Below are 21,283 nucleotides of genomic sequence, written 5' to 3'. Positions count from 1 at the left end.
CACTTTTGTATATATGTGTATACATATACGTACATGTGTAGGCACATGTATATTCTGATTTTTAAATTTTTTTTAATGTTTATTTTATTATTTTTGAGACAGAGAGAGACAGAGCATGAACGGGGGAGGGGCAGAGAGAGAGGGAGACACAGAATCGGAAGCAGGCTCCAGGCTCTGAGCCATCAGCCCAGAGCCCGACGCGGGGCTCGAACTCACGGACCTCGAGATCGTGACCTGAGCCGAAGTCGGACGCTTAACTGACTGAGCCACCCAGGCGCCCCTATTCTGATTTTTAAAATAACCTAAGTCTTTGATAAAAATTCAGGCATTGAGGAAATATATAATACAATCAAGATAATGAACCCTAAGAATATGATATATAATCTTTAACTTTTTATGAATATATTAACATAAAATATTACAAACATTTGTTAATTTAATGAATCTGTATGCATTGCTTACAATGTGCTAGGCACTATTTTAGGGGCTTGGGTTATATCAGTGAACAAAAACAGTGATTCCTCTTCTCAAGGAGGTTATATTTTAGTTGGTTAAGACAGAATATACAACAAATAAAATAGGGGCGCCTGGTTGGCTCAGTAGAAAAAGCATGCAACTCTTGATCTTAAGGTTGTGAGTTCAAACCCCACACTGGGTGTAGAAATTACTAAAACAAATAATAAACTTTAAAAAGATTAAAAATAGGGGTGTCTGGGTGACTCAGTCAGTTGAGCGTCTGACTTTGGCTCAGGTCATGCATGATCTTGCAGTTCATGGGTTGGAGCCCCGTAATTGCGGCTGTCAGCACAGAGCCCACTTCTGATCTTCTGTCCTCCCCTCTCCCTGTCCCTCCTCCACTGGTTCTCTCTCTCAAGATAAATAAACTTAAAAATAATAATAATAAATAAATAATAAAATAAGTGAATTATGTAGAATGCTAGAAAGTGATAAGTCCTTTGGAGATGGAGGGAGGAAGAAAAATAGAGGACGGGAAGGAGGCTCAAGAGTCCTGAGGTGTGGATTACAATTTTAAATATGACATTCAGGGTAGACGTCATTTGGAAGGCGACATGTGAATGAAAACTTAAGGGAGATGAAGGATAAAGGCAAGCAGATCTGAGGGAAGAGCATTCTGGTCACAGGAGACAGGCTGTGCACAAAACCTTAAGGTGGGAATGTGCCTTACCGTGCACTTTTCTTGTCAGAAAGGTCTGTAAGTATTTGGGAGCTGACAAGCTCACCATGGCAGATACTAACTAGTTCTCCTGCATTCTAATTTTCACTTAAAATCTCAAATTTTATTATCAGCAAAAAATACTGCATAGTTTTCCTTGAAGTAAGTAACAGGTTCACTTCATTCGTTTTTGAAAAAAATTCTGTCAGATGCCAAAGTCTGAATAAACATAGTTTGCCACTTACTTTTTCATGTAAAAAGGGCATTTCAGGAAAAAATTGTGTAGTTTACCTGGAATTCAAATAATCATAGACTTTTGCCCTCCAAAAGTGTGAAACAATAGATTTCTGTTCTTTAAACCACTAAATTTGTAGTACTTTATTATGGCAGCCCTAGCAAGCTAATACAGCATGCAACAATTTATGAATTAGGTATATATTTCTTTTATTACTAATTCAAACATCACCAGCTCATCAGCAGGATGCACAAACATGTACAATAGTAAATTCAATCATCTGTGATATTTGGATGACATTCAGTTACATAAAACCATAAATTTAAGCAAAATTTTCAGTTTGTTGTTATAAAAGCATTTTTTTTTTTTTTGGCAAGGTAGGATGATAGAACATGAAAGTTTTAGCTCTTACATTTAGGTCTCTCTCTCTCTCTCTTTTACATTTAGGTTTTTGATCCATTTTGATTTCCTTTTGGTAAATGATAGAAGATAAAGCTTCAGGAGCACCTGGGTGGCTCAGTCAGTTAAGCGTCCAACTCTTGATTTCGGCTCAGTCATGACCTCACGGTCTGAAGGATGGAGCCCCACTTCAGGCTCTGCACTGTCAGCTCAGACAGTGCCAAGCCTGCTTGGGATTCTCACTCTCTCCTGCCTCTCCCCTGCTCACATACTCTCTCTCTCTGTCTCTCAAAATAAATAAATAGACTTTAAAAAATAAAAATAAAAAAAGAAAGTAAAACTTCATTCTTTTGTATGTGGATTTCCAGTTGTCCTAACGCCTTTTGTTGAAAAGACTATTCCTTAACCATTAAATTGCATTGACATTCCTGTTGAGAATCAATTACCCAAAAATATATAGGAGTATTTCTGGATTTTAATCTTCAAACCCAACATGAGGTTCGAACCCACAACCCAGAGATCAAGAGTCAAAAGCTCCACCAACTGAGCCAGCCAGGCGCCTCTCTATTCTTTTTTTTTTTTTTTAATTTTTTTTTTTTTTTTAACGTTTATTTATCTCTGAGACAGGGAGAGGCAGAGCATGAACAGGGGAGGGGCAGAGAGAGAGGGAGACACAGAATCGGAAACAGGCTCCAGGCTCTGAGCTGTCAGCACAGAGCCTGACGCGGGGCTCGAACTCACGAACTGCGAGATCATGACCTGAGCCGAAGTCGGCGGCTTAACCGACTGAGCCACCCAGGCGCCCCTCTATTCTTTTGATATATACGCCTATCCTTATGCTAGTACCACACTTTCATTACTGTAACATTTCATTAAGTTTTGAAATTGGGAAATGTGAGTCCTCCAATTTTGTTCTTCTTTTTCAAAATTGTTTTGGCTAGTGTGGGTCACTTGCATTTCCTTAAGAATTTTAGGACCATCTTGTCAATTTCTGCAAAAAAAAAAAAAAAAAAAAAAAGTCAGAATTTTTATAGGAATTGCACCAGATCTGTAGCTTAATTTCAGGAGTCTCTCGATAAGTTATGCCAGTGCTGATCACATAATATGAACTCAACAAATTTTTGAATCATGTTATAGTTAAGAGTATAGACTGTACAGCCAAATTATTTGAGTCCTAATCCAAGTGCTGACACTTATTAGCTGCTTGACTTTTGGGCAGGCACTAACTTCTTTGTGCTCACTTTTCTCATCTGTGAGATGAGAATATAATAGCACCTACTTTATAAGATTGTTGTGAGGATTATAAGAATAAAGAAAGTACATGGACCAGTGCTGGACATACATTGTCTGCTCTTACTATATTCACTCTACTAAATAAACATCATCTACCCTGTCATCATCATTCTTAGTGTAATAGCCAAATTGGCTAAATTTCAAAGAATAACTTCTATATGGGTATCTGTGTTTCAAGTTATAACTATTATCCTCCTTCATACAAAGTATAGCATGAGATTAACTTTATCCAGAAAGTTGATCATAGTATTTATGGAAGTATATTCGGCATAAAAGCCTAACGAATTAAACAGATTTCAGTGAGCTGCCAGTAGATGGCTCTCTTAATTTGTTGTTTTATTCTCAGTGCTTTTTCCCCCCCACCCCCCCACCCCCCAGTAGAGACAAAACCATCAAAAAACCTCGGTAACAGGGTAGATAGAAATGGCTCCCCAGAAACTATCTAATTCATCTGTCTATTTTCTAGAAGGATTTAAAATCCACAATTGTAAATTCATTTGCAGAGGTCTCTCTTCGGAGGATAGTTGTGAGGGTTTGTTGTTGTTTAATGAATAACACCTAAGGGAACACTTTGGGTAATGTTTTAGTCAGGAACAAGAATTTTGATTATTTTTTGCCTGTCATGATAGATGGATGAACATAATTTATTTTTAAAATTTTTCTTGGATTTACCCAAGGGATACAGGAGTACTGATGCATAGGGGCACTTGTACCCCAATGTTTATAGCAGCACTCTCAACAATAGCCAAATTATGGAAAGAGCCTAAACGTCCATCAACTGATGAATGGATAAAAAAATTGTGGTTTATATACACAATGGAGTACTACGTGGCAATGAGAAAGAATGAAATATGGCCCTTTGTAGCAACGTGGATGGAACTGGAGAGTGTGATGCTAAGTGAAATAAGCCATACAGAGAAAGACAGATACCATATGTTTTCACTCTTATGTGGATCCTGAGAAACTTAACCAAAACCCATGGGGGAGGGGAAGGAAAAAAAAAAGAGGTTAGAGTGGGAGAGAGCCAAAGCATAAGAGACTCTTAAAAACTGAGAACAAACTGAAGGTTGATGGGGGATGGGAGGGAGGGGAGGGTGGGTGATGGGTATTGAGGAGGGCACCTTTTGGGATGAGCGCTGGGTGTTGTATGGAAACCAATTTGACAATAAACTTCGTATATTGAAAATATAAATAAATAAATAAATAAATAAATAAATAAATAAAAATTTTCTTGGAATGAACTTCTAACTTTTCTTGGAAAGCTAAGTGATGACTTATAAATATCCATCTTTTAATATATCAGTTGCTTAAGATCTTTCAATTTCAATGGCATTTTACCTTTCTTTTATTATACTGTGATTTATTGGCATTTATTAGTTTTGCTATTAGTTCCTCAAGTGATATTTGTTGCTATGAAAAATATATCCAGATATTCACCAGTTAAACCTTATAACATATAGAGTTTATAGCTCTATCTACTGCCTCTGCAAAGTTCTAGAATGCATTTCCTCAGGTTATGTTTCTAAATTCTTAAATACACCTATGCTCCACAGTTCCATCCCATCCCAGGCTATCTGGGGAGAGGGGGAGGTTGGGGGGGGAAGCCCAGTCTCTTCACTGCTTTCACAAAAGACCCACTTGCACAGAAGCACTTGATGAAGATCTGCAGAATCCTGAAGAGAAGTCACAGGGCAAGGCTCTTGGTCTTTAATCAGAACAGTCTTTTGATTTTACTTTATATTTCATCCTCTTTACTTCTCTCCATTTCTTCTTGTATAACTGGAATTTAAAAATATATTCAACCCTGTTATTCATAGAACAGATCTACCAAATGTCAGATCTTCTCAAGTTCCTCAGACTCAACTGATCCCATGGGTAGCTCTAAAGCTGAGATGGCCCTTCAGTTATTTCTTGAATCAAGGCAAGAGCCTAGGCCTTGGAACCCCTCATTGATCAGTCTGGGAGCAAGTTGCTCCCAGGGAATAGGTATAACCTTGATTGAGGTGCCTCTTTTTGTCTAAGGGCAATTCCCAGAGAGAGACTCTGGGACTCTGCTTTGAGCTATTAGCAGCCCACACTCCCAAAAGCTGGTGGAGGGAAATCAGTGCTTTCATCCTAAAGGTGGCATCTGGGCACCACAGAATCTACTTCAGAGTCCATCTTCAGAAAAAGAAAATGAGGCCTAAACAGTAAGAAATAAATCCAGAGGGGTACCTGAGTGGTTCCATCTGTTAAGCGTCAGACCTTGGCTTAGGTCATGGTCTTGTGGTTCATGAGTTCAAGCCCTGCGTCAGGCTCTGTGCTGACAGCTCAGAGCCTGGAGCCTGCTTTGGATTCTATGTGTCTGTCTTTCTGCCCCCACTGCCCCCCACCTCTCGAAAATAAATAAAAATTAAAAATTAAAAAAAAAAAAAGAAGTCTAGAAAGAAATAGAGAGACCCAATAATATTATTTGAGTCACTTAGCCTAGCTCTATCCCTGGAATTCCTAGTTACAAAAGTCAATAGATTCCACTTTCTGCTTAGGCCATTTGATATTGGGTTTCTGTCACCTGCAACTGAAAGACCCTGACTAATAATACCATATGTTTAAAGAAATAAATAATCACTAATTTGTTCTTTCAGCACATGTCACAATGTTATATTATAATTTGTTTATACATCATCTTTCTAATTAGACTATAAATTTCTTATAGGATCACATTTTTATTTATCCTATCTCTAGCATCTATAGCAGTGCATAAATGAAGGAGATAGTGAATAAATATTTGTTGAATTAATGAATAAGATAATGCCAAAATGATAGACAACGCACAAGCACAGACATGGATGAGTTCACAGAGATCATTAAGGAAAGTGTAGCCAAAAGTTTACTTGAGGGGCACCTGGGTGGCTCAGTTGGTTAAGCGTCCAACTTCAGCTCAGGTCATGATCTCACAGTCTGTGGGTTCGAGCCCTGTGTTGGACTCTGTGCTGACAGCTCAGAGCCTGGAGCCTGCTTCAGATTCTATGTCTCCCTCTCTCCCTACCCCTCCCTGCCTCATGCTCTGTCTCTCTCAGTCTCTGAAAAATGAATAAACCTTAAAAAATTTTTAAAAAAAAGTTTACTTGAGGGGCACCTGGCTGGCACAGTCAGAAGAGCATATGCCTGTTTTTTTGGTTGTTTTTTTTTTTAGTTTATTTATTTATTTTGAGAGAGGCAAAGAAAGCATGAACAGAGGAGGGGCAGAGAGAGAAGGAGAAAGAGAGAATTCTAAGCAGGCTTTACGTAGTCAGTACACAGCCTGAGGAGGGGCTGGAACCCATAGACCATGAGATCATGACCTGAGTCATCATGAAACCAAAAGTCACATGCTCAACCAACTGAAACTACCCAGGCGCCCAAGAGCATGTGACTCTTGATTACAACGTTGTGAGTTCAAGCCTCACATTGGGTGTAGAGATTACTAAAAAATAAATAAACCTTTTTTTAAAAAGGTTACTTGGAAACAATATTTGGCCTCTCTGATTTCAAATTTCCTCTCTTAGCTCTGTCTAAATTGGAATTTAGCTCAAAATATTCAGATTCTTTAATGTCAGGTAGCTTTAGGTTGATGTTTAAACTAAGTTTGGTAGAATGCTCATTCCTTCTTAAATTACACTTTCTTGCCTTCTCTATGATTCTGAACTCCAAGTTCATTCTTGGTCTATTGATTTGTTTACTCTGTATTTGGTCCCAGGCCCTATGCTGGACTCTGGGAATATAGCAATGAGTATGAGAGAAAGCCATGCATTATCCAGGGAGTGTATATTCTTAAAAAGGAAGGCAGATTTTAAACAATTAGAAATGCAATGTGAATTACAAAAGGCAGTTATAGGAGTGTGTAGCAAGAGAGGATAACCTAAATTGTGAGATTAGGGAAATTATCCCTGATAAAATGACATTTCTACAGAAATCCAAAGGAAGAATATAAGTTAGCTTGCAGAAGCACCCAACAAACATTTTACTCTGTCTCATTGACCCAAAGTAATCAGTATGATCAGAAGAATAAGTGAATTCACTCAGTGAGTGAATCAGTAGATTTACTAATTCAATAGAAATTCACTAAGCAGCTAAACTAACCAGAATCCAGTTCTGGAACTGGAGGTGAGGTTAATCTCACCAAAATTATATGATTGAGAGTAAGAGACGAATTTTTCCCAAAAAGGGATTTTGGGTACAATTACAGAGAAGAAGTGGAAATGGATGCTGGGCCAGTAAACATAAGCATTGCATCACAAGGAGCAAGACTTGGTTCAGAAAGTCAGCTGGAGGGGCGCCTGGGTGGCGCAGTTGGTTAAGCGTCCGACTTCAGCCAGGTCACGATCTCCCGGTCTGTGAGTTCGAGCCCCGCGTCAGGCTCTGGGCTGATGGCTCGGAGCCTGGAGCCTGTTTCCGATTCTGTGTCTCCCTCTCTCTCTGCCCCTCCCCCGTTCATGCTCTGTCTCTCTCTGTCCCAAAAATAAATAAAAAACGTTGAAAAAAAAAATTAAAAAAAAAAAAAAAAAGAAAGTCAGCTGGAAAACCTGTGCAGTAATCCAAGCGAGAGATGACTTAAATAAAGAGAAGCCAGTGAAGGTTGAGAGAATGGACAGGATTTGATAATCAATTTGCTGAGAGAATAATAATAAGTGGAAAGACTCTTCAAAGATGACTCCAAGGGGCGCCTGGGTGGCTCAGTTGGTTAAGTGTTGGCCTTTGGTTTGGGGTCATGATCTCACAGTCTGTGGGTTCAAGCCCCACACCAGGCTCTGGGATGGTGATGCAGAGCCTCCTTGATTTTCTCTCTTTCTACCCCTCCTCCACTTGCATTCTCTCTCTCTCTCTTTCCCTCTCTCTCTCAAAATAAATAAATAAACTTAAAAGAAAAAAAAAGATGACTCCAAGATTAAACTATGTCTTGCCCAACTGTGAAATAGTCTAGATGTTTTAAGAATTTCCTGGCTGTGGCTCATGAATGAGAAATGATTTCCCCACCTTATCATAAAGTTCTTTTTGGATGTTTCCTAAACTAACCTTGTAAATGTTTCCTTTACCCTTTAGAGTTCTGTTGTTCTTCTGAACCCTCATATGCTTTTCTCTATAGTGCATTACTTTTCTGAACCATATTCACCAATCGAAGGTTAAGCCTACTTCTACCTTAGCTTCTTTATGCGGTATAATAGGCAAGCTTCTGAACCCTTAATACTAACCATTGGCAAATGTGTTGAAGTTTGAAATTATTTCAGTTTTTCTAAATATAAAAAAATAGTACACCCAGAATTGCAGACATAAATTGTGATGGCTGCTCATCTGATGACTCTCCTGTGACTCTATTTTGTAAGGGTTTCCAGATCTCTGGTTACAAATGTAAGGCATATGATCTGGATTGGGTCAGTTTAAGTTCCTCACTTCCCTAGCCACAGTGATTCATCCAAGGGATGGGCTTATCATTCCTTCCTAAAGATTTTTCAAACTGAAGCTGAGAAAAAGAGACTCACCTTTTTCTAAAATAACTAAGCTTGAAAGAATGCAGTTTCAAGTTGCTTTGCCTGTGCTCTCTTTGTTAATTCAGCTCATCTAAAGAAAGAAAAATTGACACAAGTGCAAAAAGGTAGAGTCACAACATATTGAAAGATACGGAGACAGAAACAGAGATAGAGAGACAGAGATTTCAAAATCCAGTAGCGTTTATGTATCCCTAGATGCTGCCGTCCCTGGAGTCAGCACAAATTCTGACCTTTCTGTAGTTTGGTTATATGCTCTAGCAGGGATCCCAAGTGCCGGTACATAACAGGCACTTGAAAAATGTTGAGATAGAGACTTTACTTTGGACCAAGATGGAATGAGAGGGGCCACATTCACCCTTCCTTCCAAAACAATTAAAAAAGCAGACAATATAATGAAAAAATGGTTTTATACACTGGATATCGGGCAATACAGAACAGTATGATTTCAGGGCATCTGGGTGGCTCAGTTGGTAGAGTATACAACTCTTGATCTCAGGTCATTGGTTCAAGCCCCACGTTGGGGGCAGAGCTTACTTAAAACAAATAAACAAACAAAACAGTAGATTTCTAAGAGTGGGGGAAACAAAGTGAACCCTATGAATACCCCCATTCACTGTCTGGGGAACGTTTCCATACTGCACTGCAAAGAGGGGGAACACTCTCTGAATTGAGAAGATAAGAGCTAGGCTCATGTGGGGATGAGGCAGCTAGAGTTTTCAAAGTAGCATACTAGAGAGGGGATTGCTGCACAGAGAGTGCTCTGAAGATCTGCAGAGGGTCTGCCTGTATTGCTTAGCTGAGTATTGATCACAATATGGATATAAGGAACTAAGGTGGATAAAAAAAAATTATAGTTTTTTTTTTAGCATATCTGTGTTCCAATTTGGAAATAAATGTATCCTTATAAATCCAATAACGAAATCTCTGATGTTATTTTTGATGTTTATTTATTTTGAGAGAGAGAACGTGAGAGCACAAGTAGGGGAGGGGTAGAGAGCGAGAAAGAGAGAGAATCCCAAACAGGCTCTGAGCTGTCAGCACAAAGCCCAACACAGGGCTGGATCTCACAAACAGTGAGATCATGACCTGAGCTGAAACCAAGAGTTGGACACTTAACTGACTGAGACACCCAGGTGCCCCTCTAATTGTTTTTAAACAATTATTGAATGAATGTGTATCAGTAAATTCTTTCTTTTTCCTTAAGCTGGTTGCAGTAAGATTTCTGTTGCTTGCAACCAAAGAATCTTCACTGATACACCTTATAATCCCACTTCCTAAAGTTTATCTTCAAGAACTAACAAAGGATTCCAAAGATTTTGGTTATAAGAATGTCTATCAGGAGGGCCTGGGTGGCTCAGTCGGTAAAGCATCCGACTTCCGTTCAGGTCATGATCTCCGGGTTTGTGAGTTAGAGCTCTGCGTCAGGCTCTGTGCTGACAGTTCAGAGCCTGGAGCCTACTTCAGAATCTGTGTCTCCCTCTCTCTCTGTCCCTTCCCCATGCGTGCTCTGTCTCTCTCTCTCTCTCAAAAATAAATAAACATTAAAAAAATTAAAATGTGGGGGCGCCTGGGTGGCTCAGTTGGTTAAGCATCCGACTTCAGCTCAGGTCACGATCTCGCAGTCCGTGAGTTCGAGCCCCGCATCAGGCTCTGGGCTGATGGCTCAGAGCCTGGAGCCTGCTTCCGATTCTGTGTCTCCCTCTCTCTCTGCCCCTCCCCCGTTCATGCTCTGTCTCTCTCTGTCTCAAAAATAAATAAACGTTAAAAAAAAAATTAAAATGTGGAAAGATATGTCTTAAAATATTCATAATTCTTATCTCTGGCTGGTAGTTTCAGATGGTTTTTATTCCTTATTTATTTTTTTATTTTTTAACGTTTATTTATTTTTGAGACAGAGAGAGACAGAGCATGAACAGGGGAGGGTCAGAGAGAGGGAGACACAGAATCTGAAACAGGCTCCAGGCTCTGAGCCGTCAGCACAGAGCCCGACGGGGGGCTCGAATTCACGGACCGCGAGATCATGACCTGAGCCGAAGTCGGCCGCTTAACGGACTGAGCCACCCAGGCGCCCCACTTTTTTTTTAAATATCTGTATTTTCTGATTATTCTACAACAAATTTGTTTCAACTATTTGTTTTTAACGCCTGTCTCCTTAGTTGACCCGAATTTCTGTTTTTTATTTAAAATTTACCTCTGAGTTCCAGTTTATTTGTAAAGCAAAGGAGATTGACACACTTTTAGCCAGTTAAATAATTAAGTCGTTTCCTGTTCAAATTACAAATTCTTCCTCTTTCCCCAACTCCTCTTCCAGAGCTCTAATGATTGCAGTTTTGCAACATAACAGCTATATACAACGTACACATACTGCAGGTACAATAAAAATTGTTCTATAGATGGTTGTTCTCTCACTGATATCCTAAGAGAGAGATGTCATATAGTCAAAGGTATATGTTTAATAAAATGGGGCCAGAGAGGTTTTAAACTTCTACCAAAATACACCGAAGCAGCTGAGTTATTAAAGCTTAGAAATGTTTCCCAGTGCCTGGCTGATCTAATGCTTTGGCAAATACAGAAAGTGACCTATGTCCCTAGGGGGAAACATATTACGCCTAATAATTTGATGTCCCAGATCTTCCAGAAAAGACCTGATTTCTTTCTTTCTTTTGTTTTTCCATAACAAAGGTCATTCCTTTACTGAATTTTAACTTTTATGTCTCTGGAAGATTTTTCCTATAAATGAATTCATGCATTTAAATAAAAAATCTTTTGCTAGATTACAAATCCCAATAATTAATTTTTAAAAATCACCAGGGGCTCCTGGGTGACTCAGTTGGTTGAGCGTCCAACTCTTGATCTCAGCTTAGGTCGTGAGTTCATGGTTCATGAGTTGGAGCCCCACATCAGGCTCTGCACTGACAGCACAGAACCTGTTTGCAATTCTGTCTCTTCCTCTCTCTGCCCCTTGCCTGCTTGTTTTCTGTCTCTCAAAATAAATAAATAAACTTAAAAAAAAATCTCCATAGCATCAGGGTTGAACAGTTGATCCTCAGGTAGGGTAATGTGGTATTGATGACCCCAGCAGGATCAGGGAGAGATATGAATGATGTAGATATTAAAAATCTAATTTGGCGTTCACACTTTGGTAACCTAAGAAACTACCACCATGAATTCCCAATTTGCACCCTAACTACTTCTGCCCTTGAATTCTAGTCCCAGATATAAAGCTAATTAGCTGTATAAAAAAGGCTCAGTCAATATCTTATTGCTTTCATATTCTTATCTCTCAAATAGAATTTTAAAAAATGAACTATAAGCCTTGCTGAGTTGCTTTGAGGTTTAAATGAAATACTGAATGCACAAGTGATCTGAAAAGCACTATTTGTTTTTCCCAAGGAGTCCTTGATAAATCCTACTATAGATGTAAAGAAATAAGACACAAAGAAGTTGAGTTGCTTTGGTTGAAGAGGATATGAAGGGCAGAAGCCCATCATACAAATTTAAAATATTACTCTCACTCCTTCCCATATTTGTTAGGGAAAAATTAGAATAACAATAATGAAAAAGAATAAAAATCACTAACAATTCCACCACATAGAGAACTGTTGATGGATTATATTTTTCCAGACCTAAAGAATATCTTCAAACACTTGATCAGGTGATTGGTTAAACGGAATGAAATCTTTTCCCTTGCTTCCATGGGGCTAGGTAAGTGAAATTCTAGGCCGAGGGTCAAAGTAAGGAAGGCAGATTTCATCATCCAATTCAGGAGTCAATGAATACATGTCCAGAGAGAGGAGATAAAAGCCAGAAGCTGCTGGATAACAAACCTGAATGAGGAGCCTGACTGAAGTAAACCTAGAGAGCTGTGGATAATAGCTGGAAACAGGACTAGAGTTCCTTTAATTGGCTAGCAACTTTGAATTCTTCATTCCATCAGACTATAAAGAATCAGGGTTATCAACATAATTAAACTTAAGAATGTGACCATTTCATTAAACTTCCAAAACTGCCACTGAATTTTTGGTTAAAAGTTTTAGTCGCTATAAAAATGCTATTTTGAGGCACGCCTGGCTGGCTCAATTAGTGAGGCATGCAACTCTTGATCTCAGGGTTGTGAGTTCAAGCCCCACACTGGGTGCAGAGAGTTCTTAAAAATGAAATCTTTTTTAAAAATGTTATTTTGGGACACCCGGGTGGCTTAGTCAGTTAAGCGTCCAACTCTTGATCTCAGCTCAGGTCAGGTTACAGCCCCGAGTCAGGCTGTGCCCTCTCTCTCTGCCCCTCTCTTGCTCCCATGCATGTGTGTGCATGCTCTCTCTCAAAATAAATAAATAAACATTACAAAAATGTTATTTTGAATATACTTTGAATCATAAGAGCAAAGGAAAGATAATTTTTTGTAAGTTTTTTCACTTAATTGAAATGATTTTCAAGTTTCTGCAAATATGGTAATTGCAAATTAAGGCATTAAGAGTTTATTGGTAAATAATGTATATATTCCCAATTCAAGAAATATAATAAATGAATGAGGTTAAAATAAACCTTTAAAGTTAAAAAAAAAAGTAGGATTAGGGTGAATATTTCCTGATACCTCCTGCCTTCTCCTACTTTCTTACAACTCCAGGGCAAGACAAGGAATATAACTTGAAAGAATTAATGGGAATGCCCAAATAAATTAAAGCTTTTCTATACCAGTTGTTGATAAACATTACATTATTTGATCTATTTTTCTCTCTTTACCAAATCTATAAAGAGATACTAAAATATTAAAACCATATATGATATTGATTATAGGGTTAAAACATTTGTCTAGAAGCTTCCAACTTATGCATGCAAAAGTTCAAAACCTTTCTGAAACATTTGATTATTGTTCTACATCTTTCACTACCCTCCTGCACATTTTTAGCCATTATTTATTCTGGGAAGTCCTTCCTGACCTATACAGACTGTACTAAATGCCCTTGTACATGCTCTAAGGCCCTTTATGTATACTTCTATCATTTCTACTTACCACCTTGTGTTGAAATTATCTGCTTATAATTGTCCCTTTGGCTGAATTGTAAGTTTGTATGGAAATCCTCCACTTACCCAGAGGAGACTGAGTACTCCTATTATAAGTGTCCACAATTCCCTCTGGTTTTCCTTTATAACACTTAAGGGTGTGATTATTTTTGTAACAAGGATGGTAATTACCACTGTCCAGTACTCCATAACTATTATGGTTGAAGCTTGCCCTTATACACTACTATCACTTTCTTCACTGGATTCTATTTACAAAAGATTATTTAAAAAAGAAAAAAAAAAGTTGGGCTTTTCTTGGTTTTTTATTTAAAACAAGAGTTTATTTTCGTACAGGCCTTTAAAAGTCAAATACTACTATTATATTTACAATGAAAAAAGCACTACATCGTTCCTCCTTCTCTACTCCCAATTCCTACTTCTCAAATGCAACATTTTCCCCATTATGTTAGCTGAAAATTATTTTTTAAAAAAATGTTTGTTTTTTACTTTGAGAGAGAGAGAGAGGGAGCACGTAAGCAGAGGAGGGGCAGAGAAACAGGGAGAGAGAATCCCAAACGGGCTTCAGGCTCTCAGTGCAGAGCTTAATGCAGAGCTCAGTCCCACGACTGTAAGATCATGACCTGAGCCGAAATCAAGAGTCTGATGCTTAACCGAATGAGCCCCCCGGGGGGACCCACTGAAAATTCTTCTGGTACTTGCTTCCATATTCCTACATGACATCTGTGATTACTGCTATTTTGAGTTCACTTAGTTTCATATCTTTTGGCTTTCTACTACAGGAGATGAAGATTAGAATTTCTTACAATACTGCCCACCCCATGCCACATCACACACACTTTGCACACCTTTTTTTCCTCCTTTGTTTAACCCCATATGATGACATTATAACTTCTGGTTACCTCAACATGATCATTGCAATATACGATGATTATACTTCTCTTGTACAATGTCTTTTTTTCTGGAATTAATAACTGTCTTTATTGTTTTCTCAGTTTTCTATGTTCATAGAACTGTTTCATCCTCAAGCATTCCTCAAGAATTATAAATTTCTGGGGCGCCTGGGTGGCTCAGTCGGTTGAGTGTCCAACTTCGGCTCAGGTCATGATCTGGAGGTGTGTGGGTTCCAGCCCTGCATTGGGGTCTGTGCTGACAGCTCAGGGCCTGGAGACTGCTTTGGATTCTGTGTCTCCCTCTCTCTGCCCCTCCCCTGGTCGTGCCCTCTTTCTCTCTCTCTCTCTCAAATAAATAAACATTAAAAAAAAAAAGAATTATAAATTTCCTCTCATAATGTTCAGATACATCAGGTTTTTATTTATTTTATTTATTTTTTAAAGTTTATTTATTTATTTTGAGAGACAGAGAGAGAGCATGCAGGGGAGGAACAGAGAGAGGGAGAGAGAGAATACCAAGCAGGCTCTGCATTGTCAGCACAGGGCCCGACTTAGGGCTCAATCTCACCAACTGAGAGATCATAACCTGAGTGGAGATCAAGACTCAGATGCTTAACTGACTGAGCCATCCAGGGCCCCCTACATCAGGTTTAAAAAAAAAAAAATTTATTTATCTCATGGCAACATCCCTCATGAAGCCCTGTGCTCTCCTGCCCCAACATGAACAGATTGTTCTCTAGAAATGTCTAAATATGGCTCTAGGATCTCCATGCTTATCCTAAGGATTCTCTTCTTCTCCCTGTCTTAGATCTACTATTTTTTGGATACTGTATCTTTCTTCTTTGTTTTGCTTCCTTGCTTTGTGGAGCACATTTTCCAGTAATTCCTGGAAAAAGATACATGTTAGGTACAATCTTTAAGAATGTAAGCTTCTGGGAGCATCTGAATGGCTCAGTTGGTTGACTGTCAGACTCTTGGTTTCAACTTGGGTCATATTTTCATACTTCATGGTTCAAGCCCTGTGTTGGGCTCCATGCTGAGAACCTGCTTGGGATTCTCCCTCCCTCTATCTCTCTGACCCTCCACACCTCTCCAAATAAATAAATAAACTTTAAATATATATATATGTATATATATATATATATATATATATATATATATACATATATATATACACACACACACACACACACACACACACACACAAAGGTAACAAATGCTCAAAACTCATAACTTCCTATTTTAGTGAATTTTGCTATTATTTAGGTTTTTGAAGTTATTTCCATTTATCCTATGTATATGGTGGAAATAATACATAATCTCTTTCCAATGCCATATTTAGGGAAGTCATATTAGTGGCTTAAAAATAGTAATAGTGGCAGTATTTATATCACAGAAATAAGAAAATGATACAATAAGGGATTGATATTGCTCTTTTCCTTATCTAGACTTAAGAAAGTGATAAAGAAAAATATTAATAATACAAATTAAAATGAAAAGTGTGTTTTGTCTGTAGCAGTTAGATTGTGAATAGCACAAAACAATTGAGTATGTATTCTTCCAATATTCAAAAATTATTATCTCATTTGAGAAGAAATCACTCAGTCATTGATGTCTAACATTCTTCTTCCTTTTCACTTCATCTTAATCTTTTTTTTTTAATTTTTTAAGGTTTATTCATTTTTGAGAGACAGAGAGAGACAGAGCATGAGCGGGGAAGGGGCAGAGAGAGAGAGAGACACAGAATCTGAAGCAGGCTCCAGGCTCTGAGCTCTCAGCACAGAGCTGATGCGGGGCTCGAACTCAGGGATTGTGAGATCACTACCTGAACCAAAGTCGAATGCTTAACCGACTGAGCCACCCAGGCGCCCCATCACTTCATCTTAATCTTTAACTTAAAATATCAACCAACATTCTGGTGGAACTATTCATTTGTCATCTACAACCATAAGTCTGAAAAAATCAACAGAATCATTCAGTAAGAATTAATTGGCTATAATGACTTCACAATAAGGTGTATATTATTATTTATACCTTCTGGCCACACATTCTTCATCTTAATAAAATTTAACACACTTTTTAAATTTATTTTTTAGAGAGCTAGTTTTTTTTTTTTTTTTAACTTTTTTAAATGTTTATTTATTTTTGAGAAATAGAGCACATGCAGGGGGTGGGGGCAGAGAGAGAGGGAAACACAAAATCCAAAGCAGGCTCCAGGCTCCAGAGCCTGACCGAGCAGAGTGGGGAGGGGCGGAGCGAGAAGGGTTTGGGGAGGTCGGAAGCTCAACTGACTTAGCCACCCAGGCGCCCCTAGAGGGCTAGCTCTTAAACATGTATTAATGTATCACTGTCTGTAACTTTCCCTATACTATAAATTCCATCAGTGCAGTAACTTTCTCTTTGATTCCCCAGACCTTACAAGGTTTCTATTACCTAGTAGGTACTCCATAAACATTTATTGAATGAATGGATGAAAGGTCAAGAATCTTGCCTTATTCATTTTTATATCCAAGAAGTAGCACAGTGCTGACACAGGTCACATCCTGAAAAAAAAAATGTTGCTGACCTGAACTGAACTTGAGTCATATTCTCCTAATTCTGAAAACAGTCCCAGGGCAATCTAACATATCAAGAAAAAGAGTGAGATGGTTTGTTTTTTCAGGCACAAGGCTTGTTTTCATAGTTGCTTTGTAAGTTAAGTCACTTGCTGCAGTAAGTCCAGGATAAAAGCCAGATCTCCTGATTCCCGAAACAGTGCCCTATTCATTAGGTTCCCTATTTCTCAGGAGCACCAGTATTTTCTGACACTAATGTTGGACAGGAGAGCTGATTACTTGCTTTGTGGATACAAGATTTTTACTTAAGATAAATGACAGTAAACAGAGCCAGGAGAAATCAGATAACGATGTCTACATTTAATGAGTACACACTACGCTCATTATAAAGCTCGGCTTTAAATCTAGTAGCTGGCTTCTGTCAATAACACTATAATGTAGGAATTATCTTTACATTCCAAATGAAGACACTGAGTTTCACAGAGGTTTGTGAGCTCGTCTAAAGATCACAGCTGCTCAGTAGCAATACTGGGATTTAAAACAGTTTTGTCTTAAGACAAATCCCAGTATATTTTAATTGGACAATGTTTCTTAAACATCAACTGTTTGTACACCATTGTTCTGTACCACTTCCAGGATTTGCATGCCAATCATATTATCACTTATTTCGTATTTTTCTTGGAGCTTTTTTGTTTAGCCTCATCTGAAATAATAGTATCCATGAAATGATGGGTTAATATCTTGTCATACTTTTCTAATACATATTAACATGAATACATAAGTATTAAAATAAAACATTTTCCTGCTTACCACCTCAAATGCCCTTGGGTACTGTCAGAGATACATATACTTCCTTGAGGGAAGCATTGAGGATTTAACTTATACTTGGGTAGGAGCAAGGGTGATGGTCATATTTTTTGCTTTCCGTTACGCTCTTGAAATAAAAAGAAATAAATCAATCTGTTTCACTGGAAGGGAGGGGGAGGACCCTGACTCATACTTCCTTGAGCAATTTCCCATTGCACAAAACAAGCTTTACAAAAGCTTGTTCCAGGGTCACTGAAACCTTCCAGGCCACTGAATTGGAATTAAACTTGGCAAAGATTACTAAATGCCACCAGTGTTAGACAATTGAAGGTTTCTGCAGCAAAAACAGAATTCAAGAAAAATAAAACCAAATTGTTGGAAAGCACCTACAGTGACAGTCACGCAGGATTCAAAAATCTAAGAAAAGCTTCTTGGCATTTTGCTGCCCCAGCTGGAGTTGATAGAATTGTTTCTATTCTTTCCTGTAAGTAAGTTGGAGGAGGAAGTAGTTGGATTGTCTTTCTTGGCTTTTGAGTGGGAGGAATAATACAGAATTATCAGAGATAATGGCAAAAGGAAAAAGGGGAAAAAAATATTTGAACTGCTGAAAAACTAAATCCATATCTCTGTGGAAGAACCCATGTTTGGTGGTAGATAATTTGTTATGTTGTCCAATGCATTTCAAAGAAAAAAAATTATAAGCATCAGAAACGAGAGCAGCCAAGACCACAGTGGTAAATAGTACAGACTTTTTTTTTTAAGAGCTTGTGAAATATGAATGTCTACCTTTGATTCAGTTTTAATCCATCTCCTTTATAGTGCCTGCAAGTCCCTCCAGAATCTGGTTTCTACCACATACTCAATCTTCTTACCTCAAACATATTTGGGTCCTATACCTGTGCCTTAACTGAGTCCAGGCCCAGAGTCACTGGCAGGAGGGTTTCACCCACATCTGGACTTTAAGTAGACCAGGACTTACAAATCTTAATACTGTGTCTCTTTTATTTCTTTTTTTTTTTTTTTTTCCTTTTATTTTGTAAAAAGAAAATCCCCTGTGGAATTTAGAGCCAGGAAGAATGCTGCTTTGTTTTTTGTTTTTGTTTTGAGGAAACAGAGTCTTTCACAATAATGAGAACTTCACGATTAAGTGTTTTCATCTTGCCCTGATGGTGTGGCTAGCAACGTAAATGACAGATTAAATAATTTCCAGTTGCTCTAGAATCTTCACAAAAGAATGAGATGTTACTTTCCCTTCATTTCTGGGGGAAAGTATGGGGGAAGGAGAGTAGATGGGTAGCCAGGACTTTGTGTTCTATTTGGTAAGTTCTAGGCTTCCTTCACCTCATTAAGAAAACACTGTTTTTGGATACCTGTTGAGTTGGCCTAAAAGAGGAGAACATCCAGTATTAAGAGAGAAGGGGCCCAGGGCATCTGGGTGGCATCAGTTGAGCATCAGACTCTTGATTTCGGCTTACTTAGGTTATGATCTCACAGTTCGGGGTTTAAGGCCGTGTCAGGCTCCACACTGATAGCACAGAGTCTGCTCTGTGAGAGAGGGTCCTCTCCCTCTCTCTTTTGCCCCTCTCCTGCTTGTGCTGTCTGTCTCAAAATAAACAAATAAACTTTAAGCAGCCCTTCATGCTGCTTCCTCACAGTGGCCTGGAAGGATCAAGAATGTTGATGAGTGTGGCTTTGAGCTCTAAGCTATAATCTTCCGTATAGTGAAGATTCCAGTTGCCAAATTTGTCAGAGGGAGTAGACGCTATTTTCAGCAGAGGCAGCCACTTTGAATAAGTGTATAGATGGACAATGTGCGTTTCAAATCGACGGATTGAGGACTCTACACACCTCTCCTCCACATCAGTTTTCCTAAGTTATATAAGCCTTGGGTTCTTTGATAAAGAATGAGGTAGGGCCCTCTAAAAATAACTATGATTGAATTACCAACCCTGATAGATAAGAGCCCAAAGGATTTAATTTAATTGAGAAAAATAATGAAATGTGATATTTCTTACACTTTAGTTTTATTAGTTATCTATTGCTGTGTAACGACATTACTGTAACCTGAGTGGCTTAAAATATCACTCATTTGTTAAAGTCTTGAAACATTGTTCATTTATTAGCTTGTAGTGTCTCTGGGTTATGAATCCGGAATGGCTTAGTTTAGTCCTCTGCTTCAGGGTCTCTCACAAGACTGCAGTCAGGTGTCAGCCAGGGCTGGGCTGGGCTTTCATCTGGGGTTCGACTGGGGAAAGATCTTCCAAGTTCACATCACTGTTGGTAGCATTCAGCTCCTTGCAAGCTGTTGGACTGGGGGCCTCTGTCCCTGTGCTGTTGAGGAGAGGCTGTCCTCAGTTCCTTGCCACATGGGTCTTTCTATAAGGTGACTTACTTCATGGAAGCCAATAAGTGAGAGAGTCGATAGAAAGAATCTGCTAGCAAGATCAAAGTTACATCTTATGGAATGCAATGACAGAGGTTACACCGCCTCACCTTTGCCATATTCCATTGGCAAAAAGCAAGTCACAGGTCCTGCCTATACTCAAGGAGAAGGATTTACACAAGGGCACAAACACCATGAAGAGAGGATAATTTGGGGCCATCTTTGTGTCTATAACATAAATTAGAGAACAATTTTATACTTGTTAACGCTAAGATGTTCATGGAAAATTTGTGATTTAAACACAGTAATTTACATTTACCCCAAGGGTTGTCATATTAGCATTCTTCTTTTTCCTAGTCTTTATTTTCTTCTTTTATATATAATTCACTACTTTACTACATGTGCCTTTAAAAAACTTTCTCAAATATTTTGTGGAAAGGGGCATATATAAATAAACATACTTAACATACTAAAATAGGGTAATATAGACTAACTACCCCTCAAAATTCATATGTTGAAACCTAAACTCAAATGTGATAGTATTTGGAGTTTGGGCCTTTGGGAAATGTTAAATCATGAGGACAGAGCCTTCAGGAATGGGATTAGTCACCTTACAAAAGACACTCAGAGACTTCCTCATCCCTTCTGCATGCAAGAACTCAGAGAGCAGACAGCTAGCTGTCTATGAACCAGGAAGCAGCTCTCATTAGACACTGAATCTCCCAGTGCCTTGACCTTGGACTTCCCAGCCTCAAGAACTTTGAGAAATAAGTGTTTGTTGTTTGAGCTACACACTCTATGGTATTTTTGTTATAGCAGCCCAAATAGACCAGGACACATACTAAATATAAAAGTAGCCATTTTGGGGGGCTTCTGGGTGATTCAGTCAGTTAAGTGGCCAACTTCCGCTCAGGTCATGATCTCACGGTTTGTGGATTCAAGCCCCACGTCAGGCTCTGTGCTGACAGCTCAGAGCCTAGAGCTTGCTTCAGATTCTGTGTTTCCCTCTTCCTCTGCC

The sequence above is a fragment of the Panthera leo genome, chromosome C1, assembly GCF_018350215.1.
Source record: "Panthera leo isolate Ple1 chromosome C1, P.leo_Ple1_pat1.1, whole genome shotgun sequence".
Lineage (NCBI taxonomy): Eukaryota > Metazoa > Chordata > Mammalia > Carnivora > Felidae > Panthera > Panthera leo.
This window is presented reverse-complemented; position numbering follows the sequence as displayed.